This window comes from Gorilla gorilla, chromosome 1 (assembly GCF_029281585.2).
Source record: "Gorilla gorilla gorilla isolate KB3781 chromosome 1, NHGRI_mGorGor1-v2.1_pri, whole genome shotgun sequence".
NCBI lineage: Eukaryota > Metazoa > Chordata > Mammalia > Primates > Hominidae > Gorilla > Gorilla gorilla.
In genome coordinates, this window is record NC_073224.2 from 86,246,585 (window position 1) to 86,259,700 (window position 13,116).

Genomic DNA, 13,116 nt, shown 5'->3' on the forward strand with positions numbered 1-13,116 from the left:
TAGAAAAAATTAAAGTATTCATAAATACTTATGAATACATTCTTGTTATTCATAAATAATTTTTACCATTGCTTTGCTCTGAATGAGGTTTGAGTTGGATCCTTGAAAATCATCATCATTTGTATGATAGTTCTGGGAAAGATGTTTTCCAGGAAAAGTATTTTATTAAAATAATTGTAAATAATATTTATTTTGACAGTTTCTGTTCTTCTGTATTATCTCATTGAATCTGCACAACTTTCTTATTATCTGTCCCATTTTTCAGATGAGGAAACTGAGGAACAAATAATTTAAGTAACTTAAATTCCACATCTAGTAATTGGGTTAACCCAGACAGTCCGACTCAAGGGTTTGTGCTGTTAGTCAATACACTCTTTTTTTTTTTTTTTTTTTTTTTTTTTTTTTGAGATGGAGTCTCGCTCTGTCACCCAAGCTGGAGTGCAGTGGCATGATCTCTGCTCACTGCAAGCTCCGCCGCCTCCCGGGTTCACGCCATTCTGCCTCAGCCTCCCGAGTAGCTGGGACTACAGGCGCCTGCCACCATGCCTGGCTAATTTTTTTGTATTTTTTGTAGAGATGGGGTTTCACTGTGTTAGCCAGGATGGTCTCGATCTCCTGACCTTGTGATCCATCCACCTCGGCCTCCCAAAGTGCTGGGATTACAGGCGTGAGCCACGGCACCTGGCCAGTCAATACACTCTTATGCCTCAAATATATTTTTTTAAAGAAACCTAGTCATTACTATAGTTAGCCAATGATTTCATATATTTTAATGTTCCTTACAGTAATTGAAATTATGTAAGATTCTGTCAACATATGTGGATAAGAGACATATTCAGAGGGGTAGACAGTTTGTAAAGGGCACACATTTTAAGGTTAGAATAGTTCTGGGCCAGATAATCTTTAGATTACATTAACAAAATGGAGATTAAATAGTAATGTGGCTAAACTATACTCTTGTCTTTAGTTAATAGAAATCATCTGTCAAGAAACTATAAATTTGTACTCTTTATATTGCTGCTTAGGCCAGAAATAATTTAAGGTGCCTTAAAAATACACAGGCACAAATATATATATATATATATATATGTATATATACACACGTAAATATATATGTATATGTGTGCAACTATATTATATATATGAAAATAAAGAAATGTAATTTAAGGGAAACTAAGACTAGGAAAAAGAAAACATGGCAGAGAATGAGGGTAGTACACAAACACTATGTTTCTAGGTCTCATATACTTTCTAGAGCTGGATCATAATTTTGCTGTGAATCTTTTCAGAACCAAAATAGAGGGGGGAAATGATATGCAGTGTCTCATATATATATATATATATATATATATATATATATATACACACACACACATATGTGTATATATATACACACATATGTATATATGTATATATACACACACATATATGTATATATGTATATATACACACATATATGTATATATATGTATATATATGTGTATATATATATATTAAAAGTACTTAAAAGAAGCATAGAAGTTTCTCCCATAAGTGATAATAAAGGTTATATTATGAAATTTAGTAAGCAATGCCCTCAACATATTTAGAGTACAATGCATGTTTTGCCATTTAAAAAATATATATATAGACTGATTGATTAGCATAATTCTATGGCCAAACAGAATGGTCAAATACTGCAGTCCAGGTATGTAAGTAGCAATGGCTTTGTCTGGCTACCTAATGCTAAAATGGATGGGTAGACAGATAATTATGTGCTACACTTGATGGCATATACTTTTAGTCTGGGAATTAATTTCTACTTTTTAATCTGACAGGCTTTTGTTAAAGATTCCAAAAGAAAGATCTTTTTGATTAAAATTGTGGAGCACCTAGAGTTAGCGAGGTATTAGCATGTAACGTAAAAAGAAACAAACTCAAATTGGATAATTTGAGAAAAATTTAATGAAGGGACCATTTACAAAGGTGTGAGCTATGTTAAAGGAAATTAACAAGGAATGATAGCAACTGCTAGGAACCATGACCACCAAGGCCACAGGAACAAGGAAAGGAAGTGGTAACCAGAATCCAAGAACTTGGTGGCTGTTGCTTGCTAAAGTTGTAGTTGTAGAAGGTACCTTGACAGGAGCTGTGGCCCTCTGTAGAGAAAGTCAGCCACTGCCATCCTGTGGCCTGCCAGGGAGGGAGCTGGAGGAATAAATACTCCATCCTTTTTCTCTTCCTACCTACTTACTCCTGCTGGTGCCTCCCACTAGCCTAACCCAACAGGAAGTCAGAGGGCAAAGCGCCTGATTGACGTAGCTCATAGAAGTCAGCCTTGCAGGGCACAAAACAGAAAAAAGAAAGATTGTGAATTTATCTGGATGGGCAAATGGAGATTACCTAGCACAATGTATACATTTCTTCATTTTCTTAAAAAAATTTATTTGGAGGAAATTTTAAAAAATAAACAGAAGTACAGGAAATAAAACATAAACCTGTATTGCCAGCACACAGAATATAAACAACTATTAACATTTTTCCCCAATCCCAGCCTCTGGCAACCACTAATTTGATTATTGTTGCTGTAGTTTTGAACTCCCACCAGGAATATATGAGAGTTCTAGTTGCTCCACATCTTTGTCAGCACCTGGTATTATCATTAAAAAGAAATTTAGGCATTTAATAGGTGTATAGTTGTATCTCATTGTGATTTTAATTTGCATTTCCCTAATGGCATCTAATGTTGAGCATCTTTTCATGTGTTTATTTGCCATCTGTATCATTTCTTTGGTATCTATTCAAATCTTTTTGCCCATTTTTATGCTGGATTGTATATTTTCTTATTATTGAGTTTTGAGGGTTCACTTTTACTTCACAAAAAAGTTACTGACCATCCTTCTTTGAACAAAGTTCAAAGCATGGGCAGGGGCAAGACATATGGGGTACCTACCTCAAGCATTATAACTTTGTAAGCAACATATGGAGTTTTAGCTATGGAGAAACCTTCAGAGGCCTGAGAGGTCAATAACACCTAAGCAATTTGTTTCCAGAGTGAGCCCATTAGGACAGAGTTAAAAACAAATAATTCTTTAAGGATAGTATCTTATTCTCTTTGGGCTACTGAAACAAAATACTATAGCCTGGGTGGCTTAAATAACTAACATTTATTCTCACAGTTCTGAAGGTTGGAAGACTGAGATCAGGGTGCCTGTATGGTTGGGATCTTAATAAGGGCCCTCTTCCTGGTTTACAGATGGCTGTCTTCTCCTAGTGTGCTCACATGGCAGAGAGAAAGAGAGAGAATCTCCTGTCTCCTGTCTCTTCTTATAAGGGCACTAATCTCATGATTTATTACTCCCAAAGGCCCCCTCTCCAAATCCTATCACACTGAGGACTGGAGTTACAACATATGAGTTTTGGTGGTGGGGGGGGGGGGTGGGGGGCACTGAAACATTCAGCCCATAGCAGGTGGCCTTACATTATCTTTTAGATGGCTTCTAGCCAGGCCCTCAAACAACTGTCACAATGGAAGTGAGACGAATAAGTCTCTCCTGGAAAAACATGTCATCCACCCTTTTCCTTTTCTCTCCAAATACATACCACTTTCCCACCTCCATCTAAAATATTCTAATTTACATTTTATTGAAATTTGTACCAAGGCTTTTGTTAATGAACCATTTTCTATTATGAAGGGGCCTTAAAAGGGATGTGATGTACAAAGTACCAAAGCATAGGTCAAATTATCTTTTGACTACGTACCAAACCAGGAAAATTGTATATTTTTAAACAGTAGAAAAAAGAAGAGGAGGAGAAGAGAGGATGAGTTAAGAGGAGAAAATAAACATTTCAAAATCTTATTACAGTGGTACTTAAAGGATCTCTGTTGCTTTCAGAAACTTTTGAGACAGCTTAGGTATTATTTATTTATTTATTTATTTATTTATTTATTTATTTTGTAGCCTGAAGCAACTTTCCTGTCAATGACCTATCTAACCTCTGTCACTAGAAAGCTATGTGCTGGCAAACTGGCCTCTACAGTTCAAGGTTGGAGAACCCCAGCCAATGCCCCGAGGGTGGGACAGAACCTAGGCGCCAAGCAGTATCCTCAGGCTGCAATTTGCTGGACACACAGAGTCCTGTTCTGCAACCTCCCCCTACGTTGTGGGTGAGTGGAACCCATTAACATTTAAAAATATTTGCAGAAATCAGAGGGGGGAAAAGGTATTTCTGGAGGGCCAGTACTCAGTGCACTTTCATGCGTGCCAAAGTTTGCTGGCATGGCTCAGGCTTTGATAGAGAACATCTGGGCGACTGCTGCTGCAGCATGTAGATGGGGCGGAGGGCAGGGAACAAAGGGGGCCTGTGAGAGAATGTTCAAGTGGGGGAAATGCTCTCCACGAAGGAGGCCTTACTTAATGTCTATTCCATGCTCAGCTGGGGGAGGGGAATGAGGAGAGGAATGGAAGGTTTTGCCCTCATGTGGCCTCAATAATGAACACTGGAGACTGAGTGGCAGCATAGAACTGGCTGGTTGGGCTACAGAGACCCTTATTTCCACCACTAGACAGACATGCATCTTAGGGTGAAGATGCAGCCAACAGCAGTCACCACCACCAGTGGCATCCTAATGCTGCTTCTTCTCCTAGAGCCTCTTTGTTGGAACCCAAGGGAACAGAAGACGGATTGGGGAGGATGGAGGATTCTATTTTCAGTGGACACAGATTTGTCATTGTTTCCCCTACTGCCAATTCCATTCATATAAACAAGATTGCATATTTTGAATAGGTATATTTCAAACACAAAAGTGCTTTTATTAACTGAAAGTTAAAGTCAGACTGTTGGAAATTTATCATTTATGAGTAGGATTTTGTATTGGATTCTTATTTATGTATGTCTTACCTTACTCAGTATCCATGTATATGTAAGAAAAATCCATCTTTTGACATTTATCAAATCATACCAGTGCTGATGTATGATGGGAACCACTGTAGTTCTTTATAAGAATGAATAAACTAGTACCCCCTTTACTCAGATAATGATTGTGTTATAAGCTAGCCTATGTGTTCTCACAAACATGATGTATATATTTCATTTATAATATCTTTCCTTACCTCTTCCCTTTCCTCCCAGCTCATTGCTTACCTTCTGACTCAGCTCTGAAAAACTAGCTCCACATTTTTAATGCTGCCAAGACCTCCCTTCTCTGTGGATTCATCTAAGACAACAGATATTAACACTAGGATTGTGATGGCAGTGGAGTCAGTACCAACTAACCCAAGTATTCCTAGCCTGTGGAATCTTTAGACTCACTTAATTCATTCAACATATACTTATTAAGTGCCTACTGTGTCATGAACTTCAGGGATATGAAATCCTGCAAGATAGTCTCTGCTTTTCAGTACCAGGAGCCCCAGATATTATACGTAATGTTTCAAATAGTGGATTCTGGGTTGCTTGAAAATCAGTAGGCAGCCTTTTTGTCATTAAATTTCCTTTATTGCTCTGATGCATTTTGTTTTATAGTGACTCTGACTACTTCAGATTGTTCACAATATTTTAAAACTTACGTTATTAAGATTGCTCAATTCTGCTGTTCAAAAACTGTTAGTAAAATGATAAGGTTACCTTATGGCTTTGAATTTTAGGTGCTTTGGTATCCATGATACATACGTGTATATATAGTCATGCACCGTGCCACGACGTTGCAGTCAACTACAGACCACATGTATGATAGTGCTCTCATGAGATTATAATGCCATATTTTTACGGTCCTTTTTCTATGTTTAGATATATTTAGATATACAAATAATTACCATTGTGTTACAGTTGCCTACAGTATTCAGTACAGTCACATGTTGTACAGATTTATAGCCTAAAAGCAATAGGCTATACCATATAGCCTAGGTGTGTAGTAGGCTATACCACTGTTTAAGTCCACTCTATGATGTTCACAAAACAACAAAGCCATCTAATGACATATTTCTCAGAATGTATCCCCATTGCTAAGCAACTCCTGATTGTGTGTGTGTATATATACGTGTGTGTGTGTGTATATGTGTTCCAAAATCAATTTTATAATTAATATTGGTCCTAAGTTCAGAATTCATTTCAACTGTTTATGTTAAGAATTACATTTTGCTAGATCATATGGTAGTTTTATTTTTACTTTTTAATTTTACTTTCTCATAATGGCTATACTAAGTTAAATTCCTGCCAACTGTGTGTAACAGTTCTCCTTTCTCTGTATCCTTACCAGTGTTTGTTCTTTTTGTCTCTTTGATAATAGCCATTCTAACTGGGATAAGTTGATATTTCCCAATGGTTTTGATATGCATTTCCCTGATGATTAGTGATGCTGAACATTTTTTCATATACCTGTTGGTCATTTATATGTCTTCTGATCCAATAATCCCACTACCAGGTATATATCCAAAGGAAAATAAATCTGAATGTTTAAAAAAGATCTGCTTTCCCATATTTATTGCAGCACTATTCACGATAGCCAAAATATGAAATGAACTTATGTGTCCATCAGTAGATCAATGGATAAAGAAAATGTGGCATATGTACAATGGAATCCCATTTAGCCATAAAAATGAACAAAATTGTGCCATTTGCAGCAATGTGAATGAGCTTGGAGGACATTATGTTAAGTGAAATAAGCCAGGCATGGAAAGATAAATACTGTACATTCTCACTTATATCTAGAGGCTTAAAAATTTGATAAGAAGTATGGAGTAGAATAGTCATCACTTAGAGGGGGAGAAGGGTAAGGGGTGGGAAGATAGAAAGAGGTTGGTTAACATACAAAAACTAGATAGGAGCAATATGGTTCACAGCGCTATAGGGTGACATAACAACAACTTATTCTATACTTTCAAATAGTAAGAGAGAAGATTTTGGATGTTCCCAACACAAATGATACATGTTTGAGATGATGGATATGCTAATTACCTCAATTTGGTCATTATACATTGTATACATATGTTGAAGTATCACACTGTACCCCATAAATGTATACAATTATCTGTCAATTAAAATAATAATAATTTTTTAAAAGAAAAAAATTACATTTTCCCGCTAGTACTTTCACATTCCTAATTATTATTTTTTAATATATTAAGACATTACTTTTAAATTGTTCAAAGACTTTCCCTTTTCCTTTCCCTCCTTTCCACAAGCAGTAAACCAGATCTATCTGAATGACAAATTTATGGTCAGTTACTCCAAGAAAAGCAGTTTTTCAAACTAAAATAGTTGAATATTTCTTAAGATCTATCAAGTATTCTCTCTATACAGTTTGTAATTATAACAAACTATCAGCCTCCTCATTTCAGAAGTAATAGACATCTGGTACTATATATAAATAGAGTCTACAACTCAAACACCAAAATAATGATCCTGACCAATTTTTAGGCTGATAAAAGCGATGATTCCTTTTCTGCAGAAAAGAAATACACATTAAAGCCAACTTTTACCTTCATCCTCAAACAACTATGTATGTGTTAGTCTCTCAGACCACAGTGCAATCAAATGAAAACTCAGGATTGAGAAACTCACTCAAAACCACACAACTACATGGAAACTGAACAACCTGCTCCTGAATGACTACTGGGCAAGTAACAAAATGAAGGCAGAAATAAAGACGTTCTTTGAAACCAATGAGAACAAAGACACAATGTACCAGAATCTCTGGGACATATTTAAAGCAGTGTGTAGAGGGAAATTTATAGCACTAAATGCCCACAGAGAAAGCAGGAAAGATCTCAAATTGACACCTAACATCACGATTAAAAGAACTAGAGAAGCAAGAGCAAACAAATTCTAAAGCTAGCAGAAGACAAGAAATAACTAAGATTAGAGCAGAACTGAAAGGGATAGAGACACGAAACACCCTTCAAAAAATCAATGAATCCAGGAGCTGGTATTTTGAAAAGATCAACAAAATAGATAGACCACTAGCCAGACTAATAAAGAAGAAAAGAGAGAAGAATGAAATAGATGCAATAAAAAATGATAAAGAGGATATCACCACCGATCCCACAGATATACAAACTACCATCAGAGAATACTATAAACACCTCTACGCAAATAAACTAGAAAATCTAGAAGAAATGGATAAATTCCTGTAAACATACATCCTCCCAAGACAAAACCAGGAAGAATTCGAATCCCTGAATAGACCAATAACAAGTTCTGAAATTGAGGCAGTAATTAATAGCCTACCAACAAAAAAACGCCCAGGACCAGATGGATTCACATTGAATTCTACGAGAGGTACAAAGAGGAGCTTGTACCATTCCTTCTGAAACTATTCCAAACAATAGAAAAAGAGGGACACCTCCCTAACTCATTTTATGAGGCCAACATCATGCTGATACCAAAACCTGGCAGAGACACAACAAAAAAAGAAAATTTCAGGCCAACCTCCTAGATGAACGTTGATGTGAAAATCCCCAATAAAATACTGGCAAATTGAATCCAGCAGCACATCAAAAAGCTTATCCACGATGATCAAGTTGGCTTCATCCCTGGGATGCAAGGCTAGTTCAACATATGCAAATCAATAAACGTAATCTGTTACATAAACAGAACCAATGACAAAATCACATAATTATCTCAATAGATGCAGAAAAGGCCTTTGACAAAATTCAACAGCCCTCATGCTAAAAACTCTCAATAAACAAGTTATTGATGGAATGTATCTCAAAATAATAAGAGCTATTTATGATAAACCCACAGTCAATATCACACTGAATGGGCAGAAACTGGAAGCATTCCCTTTGAAAACTGGCACAAGACAAGGATGCCCTCTCTCACTACTCCTATTCAACATAGTATTGGAAGTTCTGGCCAGGGCAATCAGGCAAGAGAAAGAAATAAAGGGTATTCAAATAGGAAAAGAGGAAGTCAAACTGTCTCTGTTTGCAGATGACATGATTGTATATTTAGAAAACCCCATCGTCTCAGCCCAAAATCTCCTTAAGCTGATAAGCAACTTCAGCAAAGTCTCAGGATACAAGATTAATATGCAAAATTCACAAGCATTCCTACACACCAATAACAGACTAACAGCCAAATCATGAGTGAACTCCCATTCACAACTGCTACAAAGAGAATAAAATATCTAGGAATACAACTTACAAGGGATGTTAAGGACCTCTTCAAGGAGAATTACAAACCACTGCTCAATGAAATAAGAGAGGACACAAACAAATGGAAAAACATTCCATGCTCACGGATAGGAAGAATCAATATCATGAAAATGGCCATACTGCCCAAAGTAATTTATTGATTCAATGCTGTTCCCATCAAGCTACCATTGATTCTCTTTACAGAATTGGAAAAAAAATACTTTAAATTTCATGTGGAACTGAAAAAGGGCCTGCATAGCCAAGACAATCCTAAGCAAAAAGAACAAAGCTGGAGGCATCACGCTACCTGACTTCAAACTCTACTACAATGCTACAGTAACAAAAACAGCATGGTACTAAAACCAAACAGATATACAGACCAATGGAACAGAATAGAGGCATCAGAAATAATGCCACACATTTTCAATCATCTGATCTTTGAGAAACCTGATAAAAACAAGAAATAGGGAAAGGATTCCTTATTTAATAAATGGTGTTGGGAAAGCTGGCTAGCCATACGCAGAAAGGTGAAACTGGATCCCTTCCTCACACTGTATACAAAAATTAGCTCAAGATGGATTAAAGACTTAAATGTAAGACCTAAAACCATAAAAACCCTAGAAGAAAACCTAGGCAATACCATTCAGGACGTAGGCATGGGCGAAGACTTCATGACTAAAATACCAAAAGCAATGACAACAAAAGCCAAAATTGACAAATGGGATCTAATTAAACTAAAGAGCTTTTGCACAGCAAAAGAAACTATCTTCAGAGTGAACAGGCAACCTACAAAATGGGAGAAATTTTTGCAATCTACCCATCTGACAAAGGGCTAATATCCAGAATTTACAAACAACTTGAACAAATTTAGAAGAAAAAACCTCATCAAAAAGTGTGCAAAGGATATGAACAGACACTTCTCAAAAGAAAACATTTATGCGGCCAAAAAACATATGAATAAAAGCTCGTCATCACTGGTCATTAGAGAAATGCAAATCAAAACCACAATGAGATACGGTCTCATGCCAGTTAGAATGGCGATCATTAAAAAGTCAGAAACAACAAATGCTGGAGAGGATGTGGAGAAATAGGAATGCTTTTACATTGTTGGCGGGAGTGTAAATTAGTTCAACCATTGTGGAAGACAGTGTGACAATTCCTTAAGGATCTAGAACTAGAAATACCATTTGACCCAGCCATCCCTTTACTGGGTATATACCCAAAGGATTATAAATCATTCTGCTATAAAGACACATGCACACATATTATACCCAAAGGATTATAAATCATTCTGCTATAAAGATACATGCACACGTATGTTTATTGCGGCACTATTCACAATAGCAAAGACTTGGAACCAACCCAAATGCCCATCAATGATATACTGGATAAAGAAAATATGACACGTATACACCATGGAATACTATGCAGCCATAAAAAGGATGAGCTCATGTCCTTTGCAGGGACATGGATGAAGCTGCAAACCATCATTCTCTGCAAGCGAACACAAGAACAGAAAACCAAACACTGCATATTTCTCACTCATAAGTGGGAGCTGAACAATGAGAACACATGGACACAAGGAGGGGAACATCACACATAGGGGCTTGTCAGGAGGTGGTGGGCTAGGGGAGGGATAGCATTAGGAGAAATACCTAATGTATATGACGGGTTGATGCGTGCAGCAAACCACCATGGTATGTGTATACCTATGTAACAAAACTGCACATTCTGCACTTATATCCCAGAAATTAAAATATTAAAAAAAACCATAAAAAAAAAAAAGGAAACTGTACCCTGGGTGACAAGCTCAATTTCTTTTTGAGGTTAAGTTACATTTTTATGAGATGCCTGTCTTTTGGACAAAGACCATTCCTAATATATCTAAATATCAGTATTTTGAGTATTGTAGATACTTAAATGTTAAATAGAACTTGGATTCCTGAAATCAAAACATCATACAAAATGAGAAAATGGGATATTAGTCTTTTATGCCAATAGGTACAGAAATTGACGTCAAAATCCTGAAAATAGTCTCACAGTTTTCTAGCCTATATTGATTGAGGACAAACCTATATGTAGAATGTTTGTTTCACCCGTCTCAAAAAGTGTTGGGTCCCTTTTATGTTATGTAAAGACTTAAATGCCAGATATAATTCATTAGATTCAAAAGAAAATCTAGAAATTATCATTAAATTCAAGAGTGATTCTCTGAATTCACTCTCCTGAAGCAAATAATTAAGTCTGGACTAAAGCCTTAGAAGATGCTACTCCTATTATATTTTCTTCACCAAGCTAACCATATGAGTCCTTTCAAATTATTTCTCCATTTAAGAGTAGTTCTAGTGGTATGGATCCATATTATAATTTCTTCCTTAATCTGTATGCAATCTCTAATGACATCTAATATTTGATGTTTTTTTTCCTTCCTTCATTTACTAGAAAAGCACATGGGAACCTGTCCTGGCTTGCAAGGCAAATGAAATGACAAAAACTTCCAGTGGTCAGTCTTACAAATGCAATGACTTATTTAAATAGCCAACAGTTACACAGTTGATTTTTAAAGAGGTCTTCTGAGTTTGATGTAGGGACCTGGTGCCAAAGAAGCATCTCAAGAGTTAAGTACACCTCATGCAGTTGTTGTCTAGTCATGAGCTGTTCACGGGATAAAACATCTGCATACAGAAAAGGAGTTTAAAGTTGCCCAGCTGGACATGAGGGGAAGACTGTCCTAGCTGCTATAGATGATCCAAAAGCTCTCTGTTTTCCATGACAGATTTTATAGTCTTATTTTAGCCTATCTCTGGATGAGCTCAGCTGTCTCGTTCAATACTTTATCTGCAGAGCAGCCTTGCTCCGCAGTTTCAGCCAGTCAGTCCTAGCTTTGGCACATATACATTGAGGCTTTATCAATGGCAGTAAACACTGTCTTTATATATCCCTCATGCAAGGTGATGTAACATGTTTACTGAGCTGGGCTGCATAAGCATTTCTGCTACACAACTCCACAAACAACCTCCACTGCTGTTTGAGATTCTGAACTGATTATTTGCCACCTACTTGGCCTCGAGGTCACCCTTATTTGAACTATTTTATCAACCAGGACCCAAGAATAGCAAAACCCCAAATTTTTGTCACAACCCACTCAACAATAACCCAGAGCCTAACATCGATGCCATTCAGTTGTTTCATTTGAATCATTCTGCATTCCCATTATATTAATAGTATAGGCTGGGCACGGTGGCTTACACCTGTAATCCCAGCACTTTGGGAGGCCGAGGTGGGCGGATCACAAGGTCAGGAGATCGACACCATCCTGGCCAACATGGTGAAACCCCGTCTCTACTAAAAATACAAAAATAAGCTGGGCGTGGTGGTGCGTCCCTGTAGTCCCAGATACTCGGGAGGCTGAGGCAGGAGAATCACTTGAACCCAGGAGGCAGAGGTTGCAGTGAGCTGAGATCATGCCACTGCACTCCAGCCTGGTGACAGAGTGAGACTCCGTCTCAAAAAATAGAATAAAATAAAAAAAAATAATATAAACACCGCAGTGGTTCTATTGATGTAAGCTCGAGTATCAGCTGATAATTTTGACAATTTGAATTTGCACTTATAACCATGATCTATCTAAAAACTTTCTGGAGTCATTCAGAAATTTCGTAGCAGATGAGATATCCAGACTTGCTATTATATAGTTGTTGAGATCTGTACAAATGATCTTGGACTAGTCATTTTGCCCAAAGAAAGGTGACTTTTTCTTTTCTGTAAAGTATTATTTTAATTTAAAAATCTAACATTGATGAAGAAACACATCTAAGAAATGAGATTGAAAACACTTGAGCAGATGTCACAATGATGCAAAGAAATAAAAATCTAATAGAAGGTGCTGAAGTCATATACTTCATAACACAAGGCAACCATACGTTTAATATAATAAAAAACCTCTGCTTTTATAGTAAAATTGGGCATATCAATACCAGTCTCATTTAAGTGAAAGGTC

General features: G+C 36.8%; 1 long non-coding RNA gene across 2 annotated transcripts in view; it reads left to right on the plus strand.

The window, feature by feature from the left end:
* The window catches only part of LOC129531525 (uncharacterized), a 71,932-nt gene that overhangs the window by 16,541 nt on the left and 42,275 nt on the right, over window positions 1-13,116 (plus strand). Inside the window, exons 3-4 of one of the 2 annotated variants that reach the window (XR_008676745.2) lie at window positions 3,942-4,147; window positions 5,113-6,437. This is a non-coding gene — a long non-coding RNA (uncharacterized lncRNA). Of the gene's footprint in view, window positions 1-3,941; window positions 4,148-5,112; window positions 6,438-13,116 lie in introns of those variants that run through there. The other variant, XR_010135436.1, reaches the window with a different exon arrangement.